Genomic DNA, 27,119 nt, shown 5'->3' with positions numbered 1-27,119 from the left:
AGATTGTGCACAAACTGCATCCTGGTTATTAGATAAACACGTGCTGGGGAAAGAAAGAATATTTACACTAATGCTGAAGGCATATCACAAGGATTGCACCACGTGGTTCTTTATGAGTGGCATCTCTTTATCTTCTCTGGCAGCTAGCCCCAGGCTAAAAATATCAGTTGGAGGCTATGCAAATGCATAGGGAAACATTAGAAGAGTGCTAGTCAGGGATGGGCCTGTGCTACAGCACAGACCCTGCCTTCTGGGTACCCGGGGTATCGTTGTCCGATCGGCAGCAGTGCCAGCGTCAGACCCGGTCGAGGCGTGGCTGGCTCTGGGCGCCAGGAGAGTCGGTGCCAGCTCAGCAGCACTTTTTATAGGCTTTAATGAGTGCTGCTGTCCGCGAACTTCATCGCAGGGTGTGGGTTTCAGATACAAACTAAGGGCATGCACAGAAATATCCCTCCACCACCACAGAGAATGGCAAAAGCGTTCAAGTGGTGGCTGGTGAATGGTGAGACAGATGAGAGATGAATGTGTGCCCCCTCCATTATGCAGCTTGCACCGTCAGTGTGTAAAAGACGGCACCGCGGATTGAAGGCTGCAGTGCGAGGGTCAGGCCCCCACCTGGGTGGTCGACTCCCCCAGCAGTCCCCTGAAGCATAGACAGCTCCGTCTTCTCATACACAGCCTGAAGCTGCATGTCCAGAGCCGGGCCACGACTGCGCCTCAGACCTGACGCACCACGCCAATTAAACACCACAAAGCAGAGCCGGCCCAGCGCATTCCTCGCTTCACTATCATCCATTATTAGTCCCTGCGGCGGCTGTGATGTCACATGTGCAGAATGCATGGCCCAGGTACGCACGGAATCGCAAACACACAATAACCTGGTGAGGTACACAACAACTTCACAACAGCCTCTTCCACCCACCCACGGCATATTATTGGCATCATGGCGGCCGGGCTACGCTCCTACTAGTTACTTAACTAAACGTCTTTGTTGTAATTCAAAAGAAGAATCTCACGCAGTCTGAGTCAAGAAGAAAAACGTTTATTCCAGTCATCCACTCTCTCATGAGTGGCAGAACAATCACTGAACATTCTAAGTGGAGCTCCCGGACATACCTACAGGTAAGGAGGAAGGGGGGAGGAATGTACCAAGGGATAAGATAGGATACAACACTCCTCTATACCTTGGGTGAAAACAAGAAGGAACAAAAGAAGGAGGAGAACAAGCTGAGCAAGGGTGCATGGAAGGAGAGCGTTGAGGAGCAGAGAATAGTAGGAAGTGGCAGTGATCAATGTTTCATGGCAAGTCTATCCCCACTTCAAGTGTGGCCATCTTCCAGTTCCACTACATTCCTCCTATATTTCCTTACATTCTGGGGAGTAAAATATTTGCTCTGTCCGAAAGGGGTATGGGTAGGTTTTTTCACAACAACTGGAGTACCATTATTGATATTTAAGTCTCTCCCCCCATGTTTGCGGTCATACCAATTCTTGTAGTTGGCTTGATATTGAAGAACTTTCAGCTGGCTTGCATCGGTGTAGACTGTAACCACTTTTCCGCCATCTAGCCATAGAGGATTAAACTTGGTGCCTGGCTCTCTTCCCCTTAATGCCACAAAAGGAGAAATACCATTGACAAGATTAGGAGCGGTGTGATAGGCCCATAAGCAGTTCCTGAGGGAGTCCTCAATATTGAACCCATTGGATATTGCCAGTTGGATATGCTCCTTGATCATGCCGTTGGTTCTCTCCGCCAAGCCGTTTGCCTTAGGACAGTAGAGTGACGTTTTTTCATGTTTGATATTTAAATCTTTGAGGAATGTGGTAATTTCTTCTGAGGTAAACTGCACTCCGTTGTCCGTCACAAGAATTGCAGGTATTCCTTCGAAGGAGAAAACTGATTTCAAGAACAATATAAGGTTTTTTGTCGAAGCAGAGGATGTAAATCTGGTATTTATCCAGTGCGAAGTGTAATCCACTAGGACAAACATACATTTTCTCTGTGGACCTAAGGCTTCCATTGGACCAATTATATCCATTGCGAGCTTTGTCCACGGTACTGTTGGGACCTCCACTGGTGACAACGGGACCTTGCGAAGGATTTTGTTTTTATCACTTTTTGCGCAACTAATGCAGTCATTGACTTTTACTTCCACCATGGAGTCAAGTTTGGGAAACCAAAAACTATTTCTGACTTTGGATTTCGTAATACTTCTGCCCAAATGACCTTCGTGGGCAAGGTCTATTACTTTTCCTCTGAGAGTTGTAGGTGGAACAACTTTTTTGTTACGATAGATCCTGTCGTTGATGATTGTAAGTTTGTGTCTTACATCCCAAAAGGCTCTTAGGTCCTCTGGAACATTGTGACATTTTTCAGGCCATCTATTAATAATCAGGTCTTTCAAAGAGCTCATTGTGTGATTTTTCTTCATTTCCTCCTCCCACTCTGTTTTGGTGAGCGAGGGAAGTTGAATGGATAAAATAGGTGCGTCCAAAGGATTCTCCCAATGGTCAATCATAAGGGGTGATCTCGACAGGTAGTCTGCAACTATATTTTCATGTCCCGGCAGATATTCCACTTTAAAGCTATAATTCTCTAGGCCTAATATCCATTTGGCTCTTCTAGGTGAATCACAGTGAGCTTGCTTAGCCGAAAACGTCAAGGGCTTATGGTCTGTGCGGACCATAAATTTGGTTCCCCAAAGGAAAAATTTGAAATGATTGATGCCCCAGTAGCACGCCAGGGCTTCTCTTTCTATTACAGAATAGTTCCATTCCGATTGATTCAAGGTGCGAGAAGCAAAGGCAATGGTAGTTTCGCCGTCTTCACCTTTTTGGGAAAGTGTAGCACCAAGTCCTTTGTTTGAGGCGTCGGTACTTAGAATGGTCTTCTTTTTATGATCAAATGAGCTAAGTGCAGGTGACTCTATAATTTCTTGCTTTAGCCTGTTGACAGTGAAGTTATGTGTTTCGTTCCACTTGAATTCCTGTTTGGCCTTCAAAAGTTCCCAAAAATTTCCACATTTATCCGAGAAATTGGGAATGAACTTGGCCATATACTCAATTAGGCAAGGAAAGACTTAAGTTCTTCCTTGTTGGTCGGAAAAGGTGCCTCTTTCACCGCTTGTATTAAGCTATATTTAGGCCTGATCCCTTCGTGTGATATTCTATGTCCCAGGTAATCAACTTCAGATGCTTTTACTTTGCATTTGTCCCATTTGACTGTTAATCCAGCCTCCGACAATCTGACACAGACCTTCCTGAACGCCATGTCATGCTCCACATCGGTAGCCCAATAGATTAGAACATCGTCTTGGAAGCACATACTGTTCGGAATACCCTCCAGCACTTGCTGCATCATCTTTTGGAAGACGGCGGCTGCCGAAGCAAGTCCAAAAGCATTCTACTGAACATATAAGTGCCAAAGGGGGACGAGAAAGCCGTTAAAGGTCTTGAGTCCGGGTGAAGTTCTACTTGATAGTATTAACATAAGAATGGGACCCCCTCTATTTTCACTACAATGGTCAGGGAAAGAGAGGAAAAGCAAAACACTATAAGAAATATTCCCCCTTGACCTTTACAATTCTGACGATATGCCTCCAACACTTATACTTTTATACTTTAGTACATAGTGGCAACATAAACATTTTTTTTGAATTTATAGTTTTATTATTTTTTTTATATTTAGTTATATTTCATAGTACAAAATTTCATCATTTATCAATTTGTCATGTCAATTTCTACATTTCAATGACGGAAAAGAATTTGGCCTTCCCCATAGTACTCAAAATTTCGTTGATGTTGGGGAGGGGAAATCTCTCAACCCAAATGTTCTCGTTGAAGCTCCGAAGGTCGATGCAGAGGCGGATGCCGTCACCGTTGGCTTTTGAAGCGATGACAATGGGCGCAAGCCACTCACTAGAAACAATGGGTTGAATGACTCCAGATGGCACAAGTTCGGCTTTTAAAGGCTGTCTAAGAAGGAGAGAGATTTGGTGGGTTTTGTGGACGACCGGTTTAGCACCAGATCAGATTTTTATTTTATGTTGGTAATTCTTCAGTAGACCCAGGTCGTCGCAAAATAGGTGATGGAATTCATCACAAAGAGTAGTCTCAGGGTCAGATTTCTCCACGAAGATGACTTGCTCTCTATTGTTAGGATCAAGAATGATGCCTAGCTCCTTCAGGTGCTTCCAACCCAGAAGATTTTAGCCTTCACTCACCAAGTAGATCTTCCCCACCGTGAATCTTCCCTTAAATTCTATTTGTGCTTCTAACATTCCTACTAAAGGAATGGGATAATTGGTGTAACCTTGCGGGGAGATGCCTGGTTTCATTATCTTAGTTTCTTGATCTCCCGGGTTTTAAAGTCTTCTAAGTTCAACAAAGTGAATGGTGAGCAGGAATCAGCAAACATTTCAATGACTTTCTTATTCAGAAATATTTTGCATTTAGGTTAATCCTGTGCAACCCCACTACACGAACTTTTCACTTGGAAAATAAATTTCTGGTTTTCATCACTTCCACATTGATAACTTTTACTTGGCAATTGTCATTATCTCTACACACTCTTGCCAGATTGCCTCTCCTGTTGCATGTTTTACAAAACGCATTTCTAGCAGAGCATAAAGGATTGTTCGCCAAATGGTTACTGCTCCCACATCTGAAACATTTAAGGTGCAATTGTTCTTTGGTAAGCTTGTAGGGGAGTTCGTTCTTATTTTTTATTTTTAAAACGTTACTTGACGGATCTTCCACTTGTACTGAGGCTACTACTTCCTCGGATACCTTTATTTCCTTCATGCATTGGGCAGTGTGTTCGATAGATTGAGCGATGGCCGTCGCTTCTTCTAAAGTGGAATTCTTTGCCAATAGTTTTTCCTGAATGCGACTGTTACTTGTGCATCGTACCAACTGATCACGAATTAAAGAGTCATTTAGCTCTCCAAAATCACACCTTTGGGTGAGACCTCTTAGCACAGCAATGTAGCTTTTTACTGACTCATTTTTACCTTGGGCACGGTTGAAGAATTTGTGCCGTTCAAGTACGACGTTGATTTTGTCGCCAAAGTGAGTACCTAATTTTAGTAATGTAATCTCATAAACGTCCATTTCCTCATCCTCATCCAATTCTGGTTCCGGCAAGGTCTCATAAGCATTACGGCCATAAACACCTAAGTTGTGGAGAAGAATGTGCTGTTTGCGCACAGCAGAAAACCTTTCTCCCCCCATAGCAATTAAATAAGATTCAAAGAGCTTTGTCCACTCCATCCAGTGCATCTCAGGTTCCCCACACTCGTTTAGAAATGATGGAGGTTGACTAATTCCCGGAGTGCCCATATTAGAGTAAGGGAAAGGAGCAGTGGACAATATAGTAAAATGCTCTAGCACTGGAAACAGTACGATGTGAAGTCAGAAAGTGTGGAAAAACTGGTAGCAATAATTGAGAAAGGTGGGGATGAGCACATCAGCGTATGAAGTAAATATACAATGGTAATGCACAGTAATTCAAGGAGGAAGGAGGTCTACAGTGTTAAAAGGTATACATTCACAAATACATTAGCACCAACCTCAACAGTGTAGAAAAAAAAAGGTAGATGAAAATAGCTATGAGGACAATATTACTGATGAGGGAACTCGGAACCACCCCCAGGAAGGCAATTTATACAATAACAATGCAGCACGTATAGGAGAAAACACAACATGGAGATAACGTAGGCCTCTAGAAGCTTGAGTCTCAGACAGCAAAGTCACTGACTAACGTAGAACCAGACCAGTATAAGGCGTATGGAACACATTTTTCAAAAGACCCGGGTACAATGTAAAATACAGTCAGCAGAAAACGAAGCCCAGTATAAACTTAAGTCCCCGACCGCAAAGTCCAGGCTAACAGAGTCCCGGGCCATCATTATGTCATCATGGAGCACACTTACTTCAGACAGAAAATGGCTTTGTGAGGAATTTCAGTCAGCGCAACTCGGCGGGAAGCCCTCCACAGGCATCAGAGCAGAGGCAAAAACAAAACGAGGGTGCCTCCGATGCTGACAAGGAAGTCACAACGTAGGAAGATTCTTGAAGAAAACAATGGCGAGGCGGCTGACACTGAGGTGGCGCTGTGGAGGTTAACTCCAGCTGGAGCGGTTGATGTGTGGCTGGTGCGCCGGGAACAGGAAACAGCTGAGACAGCAGCCAGCGAGGAAGACAGGAACGTCGCAGCCAGAAGTACAGGACCCCAGTACACCTCACAATCTGCCAAGAAACTTCGGCGCCCCACCGCCCAGGCGAGGCACAGCGCAGGATCTGAGTCAGGCTCCCGAAGCAGCGCCGAAGGCCCTTCGCCCAGTAAGACGTCGATGAGACACAAATCCCTGAGGCGGAATGGGCCTCACAGCCAGCCGCCGAGGGGTTATGATGTCCCGGAAGACAGGAGGAGCACCCGCAAGCACTCCGGCAGCTGGGGCCTCTGTGGCTACTCCAGGGGGATGCCGGTGTACTACCACCCGGAGAGTTGAGATGCGAAAACTCGGAGGTAGGCAAAGTGTGCCTACAGGTTCCCGTGTGGTCTCTGGCCCAAAACAATATAACTCCACAGCAGAAGCAGGACCCAGCAGCGGCAGGAACTCTGAGGTAACAATAGCTCTGGATAAGGGCCGTATCGTGAAGACAATGGTGGGCCCCCCTATGACCGCTACCAAGGAGTTTTCCTGAGCAAGACGAGACCAGCAGATCACCAGCTGACGGGAATGGTGAAACGTCCAGGGACCCCAAGCATGGAACTGCTAGAAGCTCCGAGCACAGTTCAGGTAATCCTTGGTGTTCCTTTAAAATTATCTCCTTTAAAGAGAGAGATTATGCAAAGGGGAGATGACTGGACCTGTCCCCCACGCAGGATCGTCGCCAGTGTTGTAATTCAAAAGAAGAACCTCACGCAGTCTGAGTCAAGAAGAAGAACGTTTATTCCAGTCATCCACTCTCATGAGTGGCAGAACAATCACTGAACATTCTAAGTGGAGCTCCCGGACATACCAACAGGTAAGGAGGAAGGGGGGGGAGGAATGTACCAAGGGATAAGATAGGATACAACAGTCTTCTTCAGTACTGCAGCTCTTTGTTAAGACTAAGAGTGACTTACCGGTTCCGGTTCGTTCGGGGTGGGCCGGGACATTGCCTTGCTTCAACTAATAACTAATTAGGCCTGCCGGCCTCACCTAGTGCTGTTGCCAGTACTGGCGGGGCCAGGCGCTACTGCTACTGTGCCAGGGCCAGGCATAGTCCTCATGCCATATTCAGACTGTCAGGGCAGGTCGGGCTGCCTGGCACACACACACTCAGACCTTAACAGCCATTGGGGACTCGGCTGCACAATCTGAAACAATCTGCGCACGCCGCCTCACGCTGTCTGCTGCCCCACTGCCCGGCCCAACCCCCACAGAACCAAAATCAGTATCCCGCCCACCGGGCGCCAACACTGTGAGTGTGAAACTGAAAGAAGTTAAACTAAGATTCATAATAAATTTCTATTCTCTACTTGACACAGCCAGGGCAGGCCAGGCTCATGATGCCATCATAGCTTCGCTGGGAGTGAGACAGACAGTACTACTGCGGACGAGAACTTGTTGAAGTTGCACAACTCTCTCCACATCCAGTAGTGAGGTAAATAACTAAAATAGAAAATAGAAATCAATGTTGTGCAGCAATGCTTGTAGACCCAGCCCTGGAAATTAAGGGGCGGTGCTAAGCACCGGAAAGCACCGGCACAAATTAAGCCCTGATTTAGAGGTATTTCTGTCATAACAACTATACATGGTTTCCATGCATTTCTTGTTCTGTGTAGTACACTAAACCTTTCTTTTTTTTTTTGTTTAAATCTTTTTATTAGGCTTTTACTTTACAGATTCCCATGTGGGACGTCAGACAGGTCACAGTCCAATCATCATATACGTTATTGATTACACATCATCTACAGTTATAGCACATCATTATAATTCGGGTGTACACTAAATCTTTCTAACCTGCTCTTTTACCACCTATTCTCTTCACACATTTTCTTTATTTGACCAATCTCTTTTTTTATCCTTCCACTTACTCATCTATTATCTCACTTTCTCTACGTTATGAATCCATTTTATTTTCTCCTCTCTTTAGCATTTCTCATAATACTAACCGATATTTTTGCAACAAATTGGATTTAGGTGTTTTAAGCCTATATTTTTACGTATTTGCTTACTACACTCTTTCTTATCTTTTCTAACTTACTTTCTCTGTTTTTTACTGGCCTACAGTTCTTTTACTTTTTCTCCTTTTTTCCACTTTTTTCGTAACTATACAATTTTCTATGCAATGGATTGGACTTTTGTGCTGTAAGTTTGAATCATTTGTTTGTTGTATTTTTCATTTTATTGAATTGGACTGCTACATTTTAATGTCTTTATCATCCCACTTTATATCCCATGTCACTTAAGTTGGTTTCATGGAACAGCAGGGGTCTAAATTCTCCAATCAAGAGACAAACAGTTTTATCACACTTGGGCCAAATTGAATGCTGACATTGTTTTTTTACATGAAACCCACCTCACAGATATTGAATCTCTAAAATTGAAAAGGGGCCGGTAGGTGAGGCTCATTTCTCATCAGGGGATGGCAAATGAAATGGAGTGGTGATACTGTGTCATAAATCTTTACCAATCACATTTCTATCGCAAGAGTCAGATGATGAGAGGAGAAGGCTTATTGTTAAATTGTCACTAAAAGGCACTCTACTTTCTCTCATTAATGTTTATGCACTTACAGGAGGAGATGCCTTTTTTTGGTCTGCTTTAGCAAAACGTATTTCTCATTGTATCGAAGATAATTTTATTTTAGCTGGAGATTTTAACCAGGTGTTTGATCCCTTCTTAGATAGGAATTCCAAAGTGCCCTTTGTCCCCAACAAAACACACAAAGTCTTTACTTATACTATACAGCAGCATAAATTGCTTGACGCTTGGCCCTATGTAATCCAACGTCTAAAGAGCATTCCTTTTACTCCCCCACCCATCACACCCAAACAAAAATTGACTATGTTTTTGTATCTCATAATATTTCACAGTCCCTTACTCACACATAAATTGGCCCTATTCTTTTATCAGATCATGCACCAGTTTCCATTGGTTTTGATAGTCTCCCCAAGCATTTTGCTCCTAAAAGATGGTGTTTACATAATGCACTCCTCTTAGATCCCAAATTTACCAAGGCTTTTGCTTTATTCTCCATGGAATATTTTGAAAGGAATAATTCAGACTCCCTCTCCCCTGCAACCATTTGGGATGCCTTTAAGGCATCAGCCAGGGGTTTTATTTTAGATTATGTAGCAAAGAAATGAAAGATCGCTCGCATGATAACTAAATATCTTCTTCAAGATATTAAGGCATTGGAACATTCATATTACACATCACACTCAGAAGGCTGTTTAAAGGCCCTTGTCAATGCTAAGTTGGAGTTCAATAAAAACTCGACAGAAGATGCTTCACTTTATTTATTAAAATCCAGCGCAAAATTTTATGGCGGTAAAAACAAAGTAGGTGAAACTTTAGCGAATTATTTAAAAATCCGTCAAAACAGCAGGGGTTGCCCTAAAAAGTGGAAAAACATATGGGGGCCTTGGTGAATATACAGGGGGATGGAGGAGGCCTAGGGTAATGGTTCCACTGTGATTGTCTTGATGCTGGCTAACTGTGATTATTCTGTTTGCCTTACACTGCCTGTTCCGATGCAATGTGACCGATGGATGGATATGTCAATCAGACTGAGCACTGTTAATAAAAAAGAGTTAAAAAAAAAAGGCTAAACATCGAATCTATCTTTGATGAGCACTCTGTTTTAAAATTCAAGGAGGCCAACATTTTACATGCATTTTCACTCTTACAAATCTTTATACTCTTCAGAAACACAACCTACAGATTATCTACTTTCACAATTCTTTTCCAACAGGCAAAAACCTTCACAAACCCTTTTAGATCTTTCCCCCTTAGAATCGGACCTATCCCAACATGAACTCTTAAAAGCCCTTCAGATTCTCAAAAAAGACAAAGCTCTGGGCCCGGATGGCTTTACTGTTGAATTTTACACCCACTTTTCTTCGCTTCTGATACCCAAACTACATTCACTTGTTACTTTTTTTCCACCTCAAAAAACACTTCTGGATCATTTTCTGAAGCCCATATTTGTCTAATCTCTAAAGAAGGTAGAGACCCCAAATAAGGCAAAAATTATAGGCCAATTTCACTGGTCAATAATGATTATAACATTTTCTCCAAAGCCTTAGTCATACCTCCCCAAATTATTAGGTAAGGAACAATCTGGATTTGTCAAGGGACGAGTCATTACAGATAACACACAGCTTTTTTTCAATGTCCTATCCAAATCCTCTCGTCTTAACCATCCTTTAGCGGCAATTGCACTAGATGCCGAAAAGGCCGTTGATAGTGTTGTGTGGAAATATCTATTTTATGCCCTTAAGTTGTATGGATTTGGCACCAACTTCATAAATGTATTGTCCCTTCTTTATTCTAATGCCCGTGCAGCAATTTGTGCTAATGGCTTAATCTCCTCATTCTTTGACTTAAGTAGAGGGGTACGTCAAGGTTGTCCTCTTTCTCCTTTTCTTTTTAACCATGCTTTAGAACCATTTTTATCCAAATTACGTCAAAATCCAAACATTTATGGTTTTCAAACATCACATGTCCACGTAAAACTTGCAGCTTATGCTGATGATATTCTCCTATTTTTATCCAAACCAGAAGAATCAATACCAGCTTTTTTAGCAGAAGTGAAATCGGATTCACTTATTTCGAGATACAAATTAAATAATGATAAGTGCGAAATTCTACCATTAACAAAACATACTTTTAGTTCCCAATTTCAAGCTTCTCAATTTAGATGGAGTCCAAATCATATTAAATATTTAGGTTTACATTTCACTCCCTCAATCTCGGAAACGGTTACTTTATGTATGAATAAATGCTTTCAAAAGATCTCAGATCTGACCTCTAGGTGGCATCCCATTTACTTGTCTTGGTGGGGCTGCTTGGATACCATAAAGATAATGTTGTCACCCATAGTATTATATACTATTTTGAATATCCCAATTCCCATCACTTTCAAATCTAATAAAATAATTAACTCCATTTTATCTTCTTTCTTATGGAATAATAAGAAATCCTGTATGCCTTTATTAAAACTGATACGCCCTAAAACAGAGGGTGGAGTTAATTTCCCAGATTTCCAGGCTTGTCACAAGGCTTTCTTACTGCGTCAGGCCTCTCTGTGGTTGCTGGATTCTGCAGATGAATGCCCTCTCTGGACTTCAATTGAGCACCTATGTATGTCTCCTTACTCCTTTCGTGAATACCTTTCTTTCTCACGTAAGCCACAATTAATTTCTACTCCTGTTTTGAAGCATACATCCAAACTTCTTGACCTATCTACTCGTTCGCCTCTTGCTTTAAAGACTCCTTTTTGAACTCCACAATTTGGCATAATAAAGATTTATTGATTCATAATAAACCCTTTTATTGGAGGACTTGGAGGGACAGAGGTTTAATATGGATCCATCAATTATTCTTCAATTCACAATTTGTGACTTTTGCCACGCTTAAGCAGACATTCAACCAACCGGCTTCCTTTATCCATAAATACAATGCACTTAAACAAGCTGTATTGGAAGCTTCTTCCCATCTTCCTGTCTCATCAGCTATTTCTAACAACTCAGAACCTTCTTTATGACTTTATACTTTTTTAACGACCAAACCTACAGCTTCTATTATTTACAAACACCTTCAAGGCACTGACACTGATCTGATAGACAAAAGACGAAAATTGAAGAGGCATGGGAAAAAGATTTAGCTGTATGTTGGCCAATCTCACTATGGAAAGGCATCTGGTCCAAAATATGCAAGACTTCTAGAGCAGCAAACACCACACAAACATTATTTTTTGTCTATAATAGATTTTTTTTTACGCCAACCATTTTATGTAAACGTTTTTTAACCACTCCGGATACCTGTTGGAAATGCTCCTCCCCCAATGCTGACTTGTTTCATATGCTGTTCTTGTGCCCATTAGTACATACTTTTTGGAAGCAAGTCTGGTCATAAGTTAATTTGATATACAATACTACATTCCCTTCTTCTGTTACTCATATTTTTTGGGGTAGTCTTTCATCTATCTGGAACGAGGTCTCTTTAAATGTTAAAATTATTGATTTACTATTAGCAATTGCATTTCTACAAATTATCGCCAACTGGAAAGACTTTTCGAAGATTTCATACAGAGCTTGGTGGTACACTGTTTGCCACAACCATAGGTTAGACACCGCCTTTGTATACCCACCTCAAATGGCTAAAAAATGTGTTGACTTGTGGTCCCCAGTTACTACATTTATTGATGGTAGTGCCAAGAAATACTCTTTACCAAAACCGTCTCAACAGGAGGTTCCCAAACCACCCTGACTTCCCTAATAGTTCCATTATTTATTTATTTTCTTTCATATTTTCTATACTGTATTTATGTCTCATTCAATGTACACTGTTCCCTTCTATGATTTGCCTATGTATTATTAGTCCAATTTCTTTCCTTCTCAAAAACAAGATTGGAATGCGATGCTACATTACCTATACCATATACTCTGTATGGTCACCTTGTTTTCTTTTCAATAAAATTATTTGAACTTGAAGGTATCCTACTGCAATTTATTGTAGTTATCGTAAGCTACAATCTTGTTTTTATTGCACTTCTTCATGTTGTTAATCTATTTCAGTCATTCTCAAACTCTTGTTGTGCCATCAGGGTTGCACTGTTACTCCAGATAACTAGTTGACATTGTCTCTGGGTACTTTCTGAAATCAGCTACATTCGTGTGTGTTGGAAAAACTTAAGGCTGCCTTTAAAATAAGTTTATTGTGCTCTTTTGAACAGGTCTGCAAAACGTTTCCAGGCAGCCCAATATTTCAGTTTCTACAAAAATGTGCACAATAACAATAAAATGAAACATTAAGCGGTCATAGAGTACAAACCATATTGATAAATGTAAATGCCATACATTTCCTGCCAAACGTGGTTTCAAAGTTGCTGGAACTTAAGTTTTTAAATGGCATGTGGCCAAATCGACCGGTCGACACCAATGCACATGGAAAACATTAGGGGATATTTCACAGTTGGATCAGCCAGTCAGAAAATTTGCTATTAAATAAAAGCCTTTGAAAGTCCTAATACATGTGCCATTCAATGTAAAAACTATATATTATAGCCAACAAATGATATTTGTTGTCAATGGTTTTTAGAGGAATCCTTGTCACTCACATGTGACTACACTGGGCCAATTTGCATGCACTATGCACTGGTAAAGTTATAATTTTTTAAAGTGACATTTGTCTCGTTCACACTTATTTCTGTCTAGTCAAAATGGCTACTATTCCAAAACGCTATTCTGTTAATAGCTTCAACAGCTTGCATACATTTATATAAACTATTTGTGCTGGGTTTCCGTGCCCCTGTCTCATTCTGGTGTACCTTTGTTTGTGCCTTGTTTTGTATTTTCAAAGCTGGTAGAGCTGCTCATTTTTGTAATGTACTTTTGGGATGGTTAATTTTCATTTTCGTTTTTTGGGAAACATACACATGCACCTTTAGATGGAAGCATTTTTCCTTTTTTATTAATTTTACATTTTTTAATCCTTATGCTTTATATTTCCAAAAAAAGAAATAACAAAAATCGCAGGCTTGCAAAGGACAGACGTATAGCCTTTGTCTTGGGCTTCTTAAAGCAAAAAGCATTTCCCAATGTGTCCTGCTTTACTAAGCTCACCAGGGTTATTTTTGTTACACTCAATTTTTAGGTCTGTCATTAGCTAAGACCCTTTGACTTTACTAAAATATGTATGATATACTTACATAGGAGGGCTTTCAGCCACCTCTCTTCATCCGTTGGTCTGTTGTTCTGTCACTCACTTGTTTATTCCACCCTCTACAGCATACTCCATGAGGCAATGGGTTAGCCTTCTTCAGTAACTGGCAAACTTTACTTTGAGTGACTGCATTTTATCCTTGCACAATGAACACATCTGCACACAAGCTAGTTTCCTACAGTGCCAGCATTGTTGTTTTTACTTTGTAATTACTTTAATTTTTAACCTTGTGTTCAGAGCCTAGTGTGAAGCTGGAGGCTTCAGAGGCCTATTCCATTTCCATTTCAACAAACTTTATTTCAGTCATAAAATGCCATAAAAAGTAGAAATCCATATACAATATAGGATTAATAAAAAAAGTTTGTCAGTTCATTGTTTACATATTGTAGTACATCCCACAAAGACATTTTAATAAGTCCAATGTCTTTCTACCAGTTAAAAACAAGACAGGTTAAAACAGATAAAAACTATTAAATTTAGCAGCTAGAAAGAACAAAAGTGCAGAAAGGTTTTTTTTTTTTCAATTGCTGAAATGTGTTAAAAAAGGCCCTTCGCCTGTGCCACATGGAATTAAGGAAGCAGGACACGGCTAAGGCTATAGGGTGGTGCGTATCAGAGCTTAACATTCTATACGCCTCCAGACACTGTGAGCATCCTAAGTTTCTGCATAATGGTATAAGCCAATGCCGTCTGGCAGATTTATAACCTGAGCAGAAAAAAAGGACATGTATGTTGGTCTCGTCAGGGCTGCTGCAGGCAGGGCAACCTACAAAGGGAGCATTTGTCAATTTATTCACAAAAGCATTGACCGGGAGTGTCCCTATTCTAAACTTGGACGTATAGCTTTCTTGCCCTAGGAGGCTGTATGTCGTCCAAGAAAGACTCAGAGAGGTAATCAGTTTTTATACTAAGAAGTTCAGCTGTTAGATGCCCGTGTTTGGTGTTCACCTGCAGATCGACTAGTTTGTGTGCCCTATAGGCTCTGACAAGTTGTAGTTGTGATATTGTTAGGGACACTACCTCCGGATTGGTCCACAGGTTGGGCTTACCTATTCTGGCACAAGTTTCTTTAATGTGCTTAAACCTGGGCAATTTTCCCAACCCCGGTAAACCCAAGACCCCCTTAAGTTCGTTTCGGTAGGATGCAAGTTCTGGAGTTGCCCACAGTCTGTGCCTGAAGGTCAATGGCCTTAAACCTATCTCTTCTGAAATTGGTTTGACTCCTAGATCTAGGCGCAGAGGGGTGAGGGGAGTGCTAAGCGGTAAGCCCAGGAGCTTTCTCATAAAATGTTTTTCTGTTTTGGCCAATCCGCCAGAAGGGCGGTGGTCCCATAATTCAGCCCCATACATTGCAGCGCTTCTCACTTGCACTCTGTATATTTCGACTACAGGAACTGGCAGTTTGTATATAGAGTTCCTATAGGATGTGGTTATTCCCCCCCACCAGCTACGCTAGCCTCAAGTCGGCCTTGGCTAGTTGTGGGCCTCATTCAAATGTTTCAGACAGCGTGACGTGAAGGTAATCGAAGACAGTCACCCTCTCTAGGAGGGTACCATTTAGGGAGGGGTTTGGGCAAGATGTTTTGGCTGGATTAAAAAACATATATTTGGTCTTTGTGGTGTTAATCTCTAGCCCTCTATTTTTAAAGAATAAAGAAAAACTATCTAGGATCCTTTGGATGCCCATGGGGGATTTGGACAAGAGCAAAGTGTCATCCGCAAACATCATTGCTGGCACCCTGCCTTGCTCCAACTTCGGGGCATCGTTTTCCGCCACCTCTTTTAATTGAGCCACCAGGGCATTGATAAAAAGACAAACCCGAGTGGGAGCCAGCACACACCCCATCTCACTCCTCTGCTCACTGGAAAGCGGGGGTCAGTTCTCCAGATATCCCATGCCTGACTTGGGCAAAGTTTCCTGTATGTAAGCGCATAAGCAATGACAACAGGTAGGGTGGAATACCGAGCTGCTCCAAAACCTCCCACAATTTGGCCCGGGGGACCAGATCGAAGGCCGATTTGAGGTCAACGAATATCAAATAGAGACTGCCACCCTCTATTGACACCGCCTTCCAGTATAGAAGTTGGAGCCTGAAGAGCTTATTGATAGTGGATATGTTCTTCCTAAATCCAGCCTGATACGCACTCAGGACGTCATGCTCTTCCATCCAGAGATGGAGTTGCTCAAGGAGAATCCTGGCAAACAATTTCTGGGTGATGTCTATGAGGCTGATTGGCCTGTAGTTAGAGGGCAAGAGGGGTGAGCCTTTCTTGAATACTAGGAAAATGTCAGCCCCCAACCACGGGTCCAGGATCTTCATACTTAGCAAGATTGTGTTAAATATTGCCATAGATAGGGTCCCCAGATATTAGGTTCCTCCCATAAAAAGTCCCCAGGGATCTTGTCTAGACCGGGGGGCCTTTCCTAGATGGAGCTTCCTTATTGCGTTTCTGACTTCTTTTAGGGTGATCCATTGAGGTTCTTCACTAGGGTTCCCTGGGGTTGCTAAAACCATAACAAATATAACAACAGGGGAGAGGAGAGGAAAGTGGATTAGTTCTCCCTCTACTGAGTTATTTAAACAAAAAGAACCCACATCTAGATTTTATTTAGAGTGGTCCCTACAATGGTGGGGAGCACACATTGTTCTTTAAATACCCCTCACACACCAAAAGGACCCTTGGTGTCATGCTTCATCATTGGGATCTTCGCACCCCTCTACGGGTTGCGGCGTGCTGCTAACCGACGACTACGTGGGAGCACTCATTATTTGGCTATGTGTGGTGCATGTGAGGTTTTTGTGTGTATAAGTGAGTGGTGGGTCCTGAAGAGTGATAAAGTGAGGTTAAAAAGGTACCTGGCACGTGAGGTCTACAAAAACATTAATGGGCCCCCGTGCTGGTACTGTTAAAAGAGTGAATTTAGAGGTATTTTGTATGTTAATGTACAACACCTTGTGTGTGCGTCGACATGTTTCAAAGCTAGGCTTCTTCTTCAGGACGGGGTGCACAGATCCCCACCGTACTCACGTCCCTCAAACTTTTCGGATTGATTACAGAAAAGTGATATTAAGCTAAAAAAGGCTAGTATGTGCCTACTTGTCTATTCAAAGGTATCTGTATTGAGAACTTGCTGCCAAAGTCATGGTTGGCACCATGAGCCTCCAAAACGATGTGGTTGTAGTGCTATTAAGCACCTGCTACACGGGAATTCATGCGCCTTACTTCCCCGAACCGCGGCTCCGATGGAAAGTGACCCAAGTGCTTAAGCCCCCGAGGGTCTGCTTCTTCCCCCTGAGGTGGCCTTCGCGTTGAAGGTTGCAAAGCCTCCCCCTCACTACATCCTCTCTTGCCCATGTCTCCTGAAACATACAGACATCATGGGAGCCCACAAACGTTCCCCAATCAGGGCAGTGGAGCTTGTTTTTGATTCCTGCGATGTTCCAAGTTAGGATCCTTAGCCTATGGCCAGAGGAGGTAATACTACCATAGGCATCCTGACTGAAGTTGGTACAGCTACGACTGACAGCTGGACGTGTCACCAAGATAATTTTGGCTTCCTCCATTGTGGGGGCTGGGCTGGGAATTACATTACCCATAAGAATTGAGGCTGGATCATTGGGCTTGGCTAAGCCTAACTAATGATAGTCAAAGGCTCCTCCAGGAGCTGAGGGTAATTGTGCGCCTGATTCATTGTCTTTGCTACTGAAATTGTACTGTGTCTGTGCCCACTGAGATTCACCACTGCTGCCTTCTTGAGGCCCCTGTTTCTGTATTGGGGTTGAGGCCCCCTTGCAACCCCAGTCAATCCACCTCCTTGAGGGGCCCGTATCTATTTGCTAATGGAATACTATAAAGAGGTCTAAGGGGTCGACTAGCATTTTTAAATGGCCGGAATCTGTTAGTTGGAGCCCTAAATACTAGAGTCCAGGGAATGATGTTGTTGCCTGGGTAGAAAAAGTTCAAGGTGTAGACATGAACCATGGAGTGCGGTACATGAATACTAACAAACTGGCCTGCAATATTTTGTACGGTTAGGGGATTGCTGAAATTGATGACTATACAATCTCCTTGAATTGTTTTTGGATTGTTGCCCACCCAGCCCATCTTTATCCCATCTCATCTCCTACCAATGCTACTGTAAATTCCTTTTGGAGTGTTTTGTTTATCTGACTGCTGCCATTTCACAGCATACCAGATTGTGTCCATCTGAAACTGTTCTGTATTAGGTTATCCTCTTTTAACTTTTTTTCTCTCCTTCTTTCTTTCTCATTTGCTTTACTGATTTCTTTCTTTCCCTCAATATTTCTTTCTTTGTCTTTACTTGTTTCCTTCTTGCTTTCTTTCATTCTTTTTACCTTCTTTCTTTTTTCTCTTTTTTTCTCTCTTTCATTCTTTCTCTCTCTTTTTCTTTCTTTCTCTCCTTTTTTCCCTTCCTTGCCTACTTTCTTTCATTCTTTCCTTCCTTCTTTTTCTTGCCTTCCTACATTCTTTCCTTCTCTCTTTCTTCCTTTCTATTGTTTTCTTTCTGTCTTCCCTTCTATTGTTTTCTTTCTTTCTTTCTTTCTTTCTTTCTTTCTTTCTTTCTTTCTTTCTTTCTTTCTTTCTCAAAAGCAAGATGCTTAGAGCCAATGCTAGACTTTTTCATGTCTGTGTTCGCTACAACCTTTTTCTTTTACTAAAATGATGTGCATACATAATTACTTATAGGAGTTTCAGCCAGACTCCATCCATTAGTCTGTTGTTGGTGTAATTCACATTTTTCTTCCACTCACACAGGAATGCTGCAAGGGGCAATGAATAAGCCCACTTCTGGCATTGGCTACCTTTACAATGACTTACAATATTGCACCCTTTCACAAAGAACAAATCCACACATAAAGTAGTTCCCTTGAGTAGCAGAGAGTACTTTGGTAAAGTGTGTGTTTTTTTTAAACCAAAGAAAAAGTTCTTACCTGTAGCAAAAACCATGGCAAAACAAAAAAAGAATTGATAGAAGGGTGGTGGTCAACAATAGACCTAATGGCTTTACCATTGCTTATTTCTGTTATACTTACTAAACCTTGTTTTCATTCTTTTTTAGGTCTCGTGTAGAGGCAGCTTCAACAATTCAGTCAGCCTAATATTGTCCAATCAAATTATAAAACAAACACATACCTATATATATATCGTGGGACTTTCTGTCATCCTTTTTTATACTTAGATCCATTTAGCAGGCATTCGTATTTTTTTCCATCGCCCACAACAAACAGCATGGGAACATGGGTCAGCCAAGTATATCCAGCAAGTGACTTGCACTCTGAGTAGCTGTATTTTGCTGATTACTTATTTACAGTCACCGGTAGGGAGGCACTCTTCTGTGCCAGAGCTGGAGCATATGGGCTGCTTGTCCACTCTTTTATTTTTAGATTTGTAAACTTGTTTTCTATTTTTTTATATGTTGCAAATATTTGAAGAAAAAAAAGGATGAAAGAAGAGCCATTGCAATCTTGCCAAGGCCAGACCTATTGGCTTTGCCGTTGCTTTTTCTACTTGCAGAACATTGGTACTATTCATGAATGTTGAGTGGAAAGGAAAGCTATGTTTTTACTATATGCTAAATATTTTTATAAACATAAATTTACAGAGTGAGTGATAAAACACATTGTTGGTTTGATGATTATGTAAGTAGCGATAGGAACGCGTCTGCTAAAATGTTTATATCCTTACATGTACAGTAAACATACATGTACATAAAATTGTTTTTTTTTAATTAACAAATTTCCTGGAACATCGCTGTGGGAATGTGATTGTATACCACAATTCTTTTTTAATTGGCATCTGTACTCAATCTATTCTGTCTTTAATATCACCTTATTATATAGGTTCTCCCTAATTATATGTTGCAAGGCAGTTTTCGTTCTCGTGTTTGCCTGACCTGGTTCGGTGGTAATTGGTGATAGACTTTCCAGTGTATCATAGTGCTTCCTCACTCAGTAAGAATTATTGTATTGTTTGTGTTTTAGCAGAGCTAAATAACAACGTATATGCATACCAGCTAAATAAAAAAAAATGTGCAAGTCAGCACCTACACCATGACACTCTGGGAAACAGACAGTGTTGATAAATGTGGGTTTAATAGGTGAGCGTGCGTGCTCGGTACCACCTGCCTCTTCTGCTCAGGCTCAAGGGATTTTATTTAATCTATGGTGATGCCATAAAAATTGTTGTGCTAGCAAATTGAAATACCTTATTTCTTGTGCACTACATTTTACAACAAAAAGTACAAATGTCGGTTTTTGCAGATTCAACACACTGCCATCTTTTACAATTCAGTGGTATTTTGCCTCTGCTTAATTCCGTTTGAAGGTCTTTCTGTCTTACTCATTACGTGCTTGGGATCAGTCATATTCAGCGGCAAGTAATAGAATATATCCATTGCCTCTCCAAAGTTTGAAACCACCACAGGGGCTAGTTAACTGAAGCCCTGGCCTCCAGAAACAGGGTGACCATACAGTAGCTAACTGATAGATGCCTTATTTTTTATTCAAATAATGTCAACTTAGCCCTAGAGTGTATTCTTTGTTGCTGTACATATTTATATGTTTTATTATCTCTGGAAGATGCACTGAAAAACTAGAGCTTTCACCAGTGTCTTTCTTATTTAAATAGCATGGGCCTTATTTATGAAGGCCTTGCGCACCCGGTGCGTCACTTTTTCCCATTTTAAAAGTGGCGCATTGGCGGCGCAAGGCCTTCATAAATAAGGGCCCATATGTGGTTTCCATTACTGGATCATAGGTGCAATGTCACTGCAGAAACACCTATACAATGGTGCACCAGGTGCAATCAAGGACAATGTGTCCATTTACAGATAAAGTTCAGCCCTGATGACAGCCTCAAACATGCACCTACCGTGGGGACAGCATATAAGTGAAGGGTGGAGAAGCAAGCTATTTGAATCAGCTCATATGAATTTCACATTGTGGGCAGCACCCAGACTGAGTTTGAAAGAGGAACAGTAATACCTGTAGTTTCTTGCAAGTTAGGAATGACGGAACTCTTTTTGCTCCTGATGGACTCCGTACATCTGTGACATGTTAGAGCTGCATAGAATGAAGGCTGGTTCAGAATGTTGAATTTGAAGTTACACACAGATGAATAAAGACGTGTAATACTAAGCTCTGTATCTGGCATAGTCACTGGTGAATCCCCAGGCTGGTGAGCACATTACAACTGCAATGTGTTGGGGAATAAGCAACACACAGATCAACCGTGTTCTCCCAGAGAGTTTGTTGTGATCCAAGCAAACTGCTTGTATGTGCTACAGGTGTTGCAGTCAAAGTACGGAACCAATACTTAATGCATGTAGAGTCAAAGTGCACCCCCAGCGGCTGAAAAGAAGTTAAAACAACAAAAGCAGTGAAAGGAAATCGAAATATTGGTGGGCTAGAATCTGCTGGTCACACCATAAATAAAGGTATTGCACTGCTACGCAATATACAGTCATACATAACATCGAGCTTTAACGCTGAAAGCGAATACAACTAGTTGTTCAAAGAGTGACTATTGATAAACACAAGTTGCAAGATAATGTCACAACTAGAAAGTGGTGAAGGAAAAGAGTGCAAAGAGACACCAAAGGATAAAACAGTTATTTACTTACCAGAACCTGGGTAATGTGAGCAGGTACGACCTCAGTGCCAGTTGCCTCAACCCAGGCAGAGCACAGGTATTATGCTTATGATGCTGGTGAACCTTGTCAAGCTAACTAAAGGGCAGTGAAGGTGGTTAGAACTCCTGTCGCAGTGGGCAACAAACAGAATGGTCGCAGACATTTGGGAATAGTAAAAGCGTTGCATTTCAAATGGAGGCAAAGACAGAGCCCATCTTTCCAAACGTCATCCAGGATGATCCAGAATCCAGCACATCCCCAGGCCTAAGAGATGGCTCTTATGAACAGGTTCAAGATGAAAAGCAGGGAGAGCTGGAGAAAGCGTCACTCTCGATGTCAGCCATCCCATAAATGTCTACAGCACTGTCGCTTTCTTGAAACCACCACCACTGTTCAATACCACCAAAAAGCTAAATACTGGCACTAGATGGACTGCTTGGAGAGCGACATGTGATGATTTCATTGATACACTTAGAGAGACTGAAAAAGATTGTCAAGTATCTTAAAAATCTTGCTGGTGATGGTGTAAAAGAATTCTTAAAGGATATGATGCAAACTGATGAACAAGTCACATATCGTCAGATTAAAGAAGTGTTGAATCTCAAGCTTAATCCAATGCCACATGTTGATTATGCAATCAGAGAAAAGGGTGCCTCTCCACAACTCAGTTACACCCATATTTATGGAACATTGAAAACGCAAGCTGTCGTTTCCAACCAGGTACTTTTATTTATACCACTTCATTGGACAGTTATACTTCATTTGTCATACAAAACATATTATAAGCAGACAAGACCTATGTGTAGCATAAGATCAAACCAAAGTAAGACTTTTAAATACACCACAGTGTCAAAACTGAATATGAGCAAAACTCAATATACTCATTAACTAAACAAACAGTATATGGAAGACAGACAATAACATTTAAACATACATTACAATCAATGGTAAATACATTTAGGCATTTGATTAAAGCAAAAATAAAAATAAAAATAAATATAGAAAAAGGAAAATTAGAAAAGAGACGCGAAGTGAATTCGAGAATCTTGTGTCACCAGTGGTAGCTGGTGTGTGAATTATCCTTTCCTAATTAGCCGACGCGTTTCGAATCCAGAGAATTACTTTCCAGATTCTCATCAGGGCATCGTTATTCTGTCTGTAAGTTTGCCAAAGAGAAGGAAAAATTGTAAAAGCATCATGAAAAAGAGACAGTCTCCCTATATTGTGACACTCAGCTAGGGAAACCTACCGCTTTTAGAGGAAGCTAATTCATTGGAAGTATGGCAGTGCAGATTGAAGAAAGGGTCCAAGAATTGAAACTACCTAAAACCAAAGTGAGTTGGCATTAGACCGATTAAAAGGTTGGTGACTAGAAAGTGCAAAATAATTTGTTTGAAAATGCACATACCGTCAATTGTTCCCAAATAAGTATTGGCGGAGTTTTTATGATGAATGCAGGCTCATCGGCACATCTTTTTCAAACGTAGAGCAGCTTATGGCACTCTATGCAAGAACAATAGTATTGGTAAAAACGGGAGCGGGAATTTAGAGATTAGATGGCTGTTGTGCTAATTAACACGGAACATACCTTAAATTAAAGGTTGATGCGAAGCAGTCCTAGTTGCTGGATAAGCGTTGTATTCAAAACCGGCGTATAACAATTCAACCCGGGTATGTTTCCGCTAAGGAAAAACGGAGCAGAATGTTAACATGTTTACCGCGTTTAACCGCGAGTGAGGCAGAGGCCGGCGGCAGGTCCCGCAGAGGCGCCGCTTACCTTCGTGTCTCTCGCTCTGGGCTCCCTGTGTTCTGTCGAATCGCCAAGGCGAATACTATCGATGTAACCATGGCAATAAGCTTTTTGGGAAGGCGGTGAGCCTTGTGGGATTTGTAGTTCGCACTATTCTAGGCAGTTGTACAGATGGGGATTGTCCATTACAAAGACGAGTATACAGCACTGAGACGAGACCCGTCCGGTCATCAGGCGCCAGGGCACTATTGGATTAAAGTCTGGCGATTTCAGATAAACTGTTGAGGCCCTTCTGGACGCTATTAAATTTCAGGATTAAATATGCTTCCATTTTAAGGAGCATTTTGTCAAAATCCACATTACTCTGTGATGGACGTAATGTGTGCAAAACCGTCCATTTCAAGTCATTGGCATCATGGTTGACATTTACAAAATGTTCCACCATGGGGGCAGTCATGATTTTATTTTTGATCCTGGATCGATGTTGGCAAATTCGTGTGTTGACTTGTTGTGTAGTTTTTCCCACATAAATGAGATCACAAGGACATCGGACCAGGTAAACCACATTCTTGGTTTTACAGTTCGAAAAGTCCAAATGTTTCCATCTAGTGGACCCATGTTGGAACTCGTCGCCCTCAATAGTGTTTGGACACACGACACAGGTACCACACTTGTGGTGCCCCGTGATCGGTGTTGATGTTGATTATGAACAATACATTTTATACCAAGAACACCAGAAAGTTAGTGAGACCATTCATGAATTCATGAAGAGACTCAACACACTCATCAAATATTGGAAGTTCAATTAATTTAATGATGAAGAAGTTAAGCGTCTTAGAGTTATTGATGGATGCTTGTCAGTTTTATTCAGAAGACGCATGCTGAGAGAAACTCTTAGTCTGGAGCAAGTGCTGATGGCTGCCAGAACTGACGAACGTGCTGATAGACAAGCTAGTAAAAACAACAGGTGATGAACAGAATGCAGAACAATGTCATACATTCACCCCAGTACAGAGATCTGGGCCTAAATCCGTCGTTTTTTTGCTCACCTTGCCTTTCCAGTTTGAACCCAGCCATATGCAAATCAGTCTTGACCCTGTGCCCGCTGGGAACAGTCCAGCCCGAACTGCCAAGCCAGGTCCTCCCTGGACTGGAAACAAGCATCCAAGGACCGGTTTCGGGCATTCAGCCCTCATCAGCCTGGATAGCTTGATTCCAGTGGCATGGAGAGCACGGGACTCACGTCTGAGCATACCCATCCCACTCGGGGTGACAAAAGCAAAAACAACAGGTGATGGACAGAATGTAGAACAATGTCATACATTCACCCCAGTACAGAGATCTGGGCCTAAATCCATCGTTTTTTTGCTCACCATGCCTTTCCAGTTTGAACCCAGCCATATGCAAATCAGTCTTGACCCTGTGCCCCATGGGAACAGACCAGCCCGAACTGCCAAGCCAGGTCCTCCCTGGACTGGAAACAAGCATCCAAGGACCGGTTTTGGGCTTTCAGCCCTCATCAGCCTGGATAGCTTGATTCCAGTGGCAGGGAGAGCACGGGACTCACGTCTGAGCATACCCATCCCACTCGGGGTGACAAAAGCAAAAACAACAGGTGATGGACAGAATGCAGAATAATGTCATACATTCACCCCAGTACAGAGATCTGGGCCTAAATCCATCGTTTATTTGCTCACCATGCCTTTCCAGTTTGAACCCAGCCATATGCAAATCAGTCTTGACCCTGTGCACCATGGGAACAGTCCAGCCAGAACTGCCAAGCCAGGTCCTCCCTGGACTGGAAACAAGCATCCAAGGACCGGTTTTGGGCTTTCAGCCCTCATCAGCCTGGATAGCTTGATTCCAGTGGCAGGGAGAGCACGGGACTCACGTCTGAGCATAACCATCCCACTCGGGGTGACAAAAGCAAAAACAACAGGTGATGGACAGAATGCAGAACAATGTCATACATTCACCCCAGTACAGAGATCTGGGCCTAAATCCATCGTTTATTTGCTCACCATGCCTTTCCAGTTTGAACCCAGCCATATGCAAATCAGTCTTGACCCTGTGCCCCATGGGAACAGTCCAGCCAGAACTGCCAAGCCAGGTCCTCCCTGGACTGGAAACAAGCATCCAAGGACCGGTTTCGGGCTTTCAGCCCTCATCAGCCTGGATAGCTTGATTACAGTATCATGGAGAGCACGGGACTCACATCTGAGCATACTCGTCCCACTCGGGGTGACAAAAGCAAAAACAACAGGTGATGGACAGAATGCAGAACAATGTCATACATTCACCACAGTACAGAGATCTGGGCCTAAATCCATCGTTTTTTTGCTCACCATGACTTTCCAGTTTGAACCCAGCCATATGCAAATCAGTCTTGACCCTGTGCCCCATGGGAACAGTCCAGCCCGAACTGCCAAGCCAGGTCCTCCCTGGACTGGAGACAAGCATCCAAGGACCGGTTTCATCAGCCTGGATAGCTTGATTCCAGTGTCATGGAGAGCACGGTACTCACGTCTGAGCATACCCGTCCCAATCGGGGTGACAAAAGCAAAAACAACAGGTGATGGACAGAATGCAGAACAATGTCATACATTCACCCCAGTACAGAGATCTGGGCCTAAATCCATCGTTTTTTTGCTCATGGATTTAGGCCCAGATCTCTGTACTGGGGTGAATGTATGACATTGTTCTGCATTCTGTCCATCAACTGTTGTTTTGCATTTGTCACCCCGAGTGGGATGGGTATGCTCAGACATGAGTCCCATGCTCTCCACACCACTGGAGTCAAGCTATCCTGGCTGAAGACGGCTGATAACCAGAAACCGGTCCTGGGATGCTTGATTCCGGTCCAGGAAAGACATGGCTTAGCAGTTCGGGCTGGACTGTTCCCATGAGGCACAGGGTCAAGGCTGATTTGCATATTGCCATGTCTGAACTGGGGTGGTGTGGAGTGCAAAAAAACAATGGATTTAGGCCCAGATCTCTGTACTGGGGTGAATGTATGACATTGTTCTGCATTCTGTCCATCAACTGTTGTTTTGCATTTGTCACCCCGATAGACAAGCTAGTGACATAGAGGCCGGAGGTGCCCAGAATGAATCTGTCATGAGAGTGAAAAGTAAGTCAGAACACAAAAGACTAAGGGACACAAAGTGATGGCTCTCCGTAAAAAGATGTGTTTTAGATGTGAATTTCATTTCCACACGAAGATAAATGTCCCACTTTTGGATAGCTATGCAAAGGCTGTGGGAAGGGAAACCATTTTGTGACTGTTTTCAAAGCAAAGGAAAACGTATGTTTGTCACTGCTCGAAGACAAAATGCTGCCAGATTGTCAAGTAAGACAAATTAACACTGGACAAAGTAGATCATCATCTAAATCATTGCAAAACAGTTCTTCTGTATCAATATTAAGTGAAAGTGAAGAAATTAATGTGTCATTTCGATGTTTTCCTCAGAAAAACATGCACATGTTGGTTTTCCCGCTTGTGAAGAAAAATGTCAGTCAAAGAATGCTCAACATGTCATAGCACCAAAGTCATTCAAATATTGTCCGAAGATTACACTGAAAGTAAATGGTTGTTTGTTATCGTTCCTTATCGATAGTGGTGCATCAATAACCATTATGCCTGAGGAGAAATAAAATTAATTATCGCAATTGCCACAATTTACCCCATGGAAATCCAAAGTGTATGCAAGAGCTGCATCAACACCCTTTAAAAGTCATGGTTAATTTGTGGCAACAATGAAACATAGGAAAA

The sequence above is a fragment of the Lissotriton helveticus genome, chromosome 6 (assembly GCF_964261635.1).
Source record: "Lissotriton helveticus chromosome 6, aLisHel1.1, whole genome shotgun sequence".
In the NCBI taxonomy this organism is placed as follows: domain Eukaryota; kingdom Metazoa; phylum Chordata; class Amphibia; order Caudata; family Salamandridae; genus Lissotriton; species Lissotriton helveticus.
Note: the sequence above shows the minus strand (reverse complement) of the source record.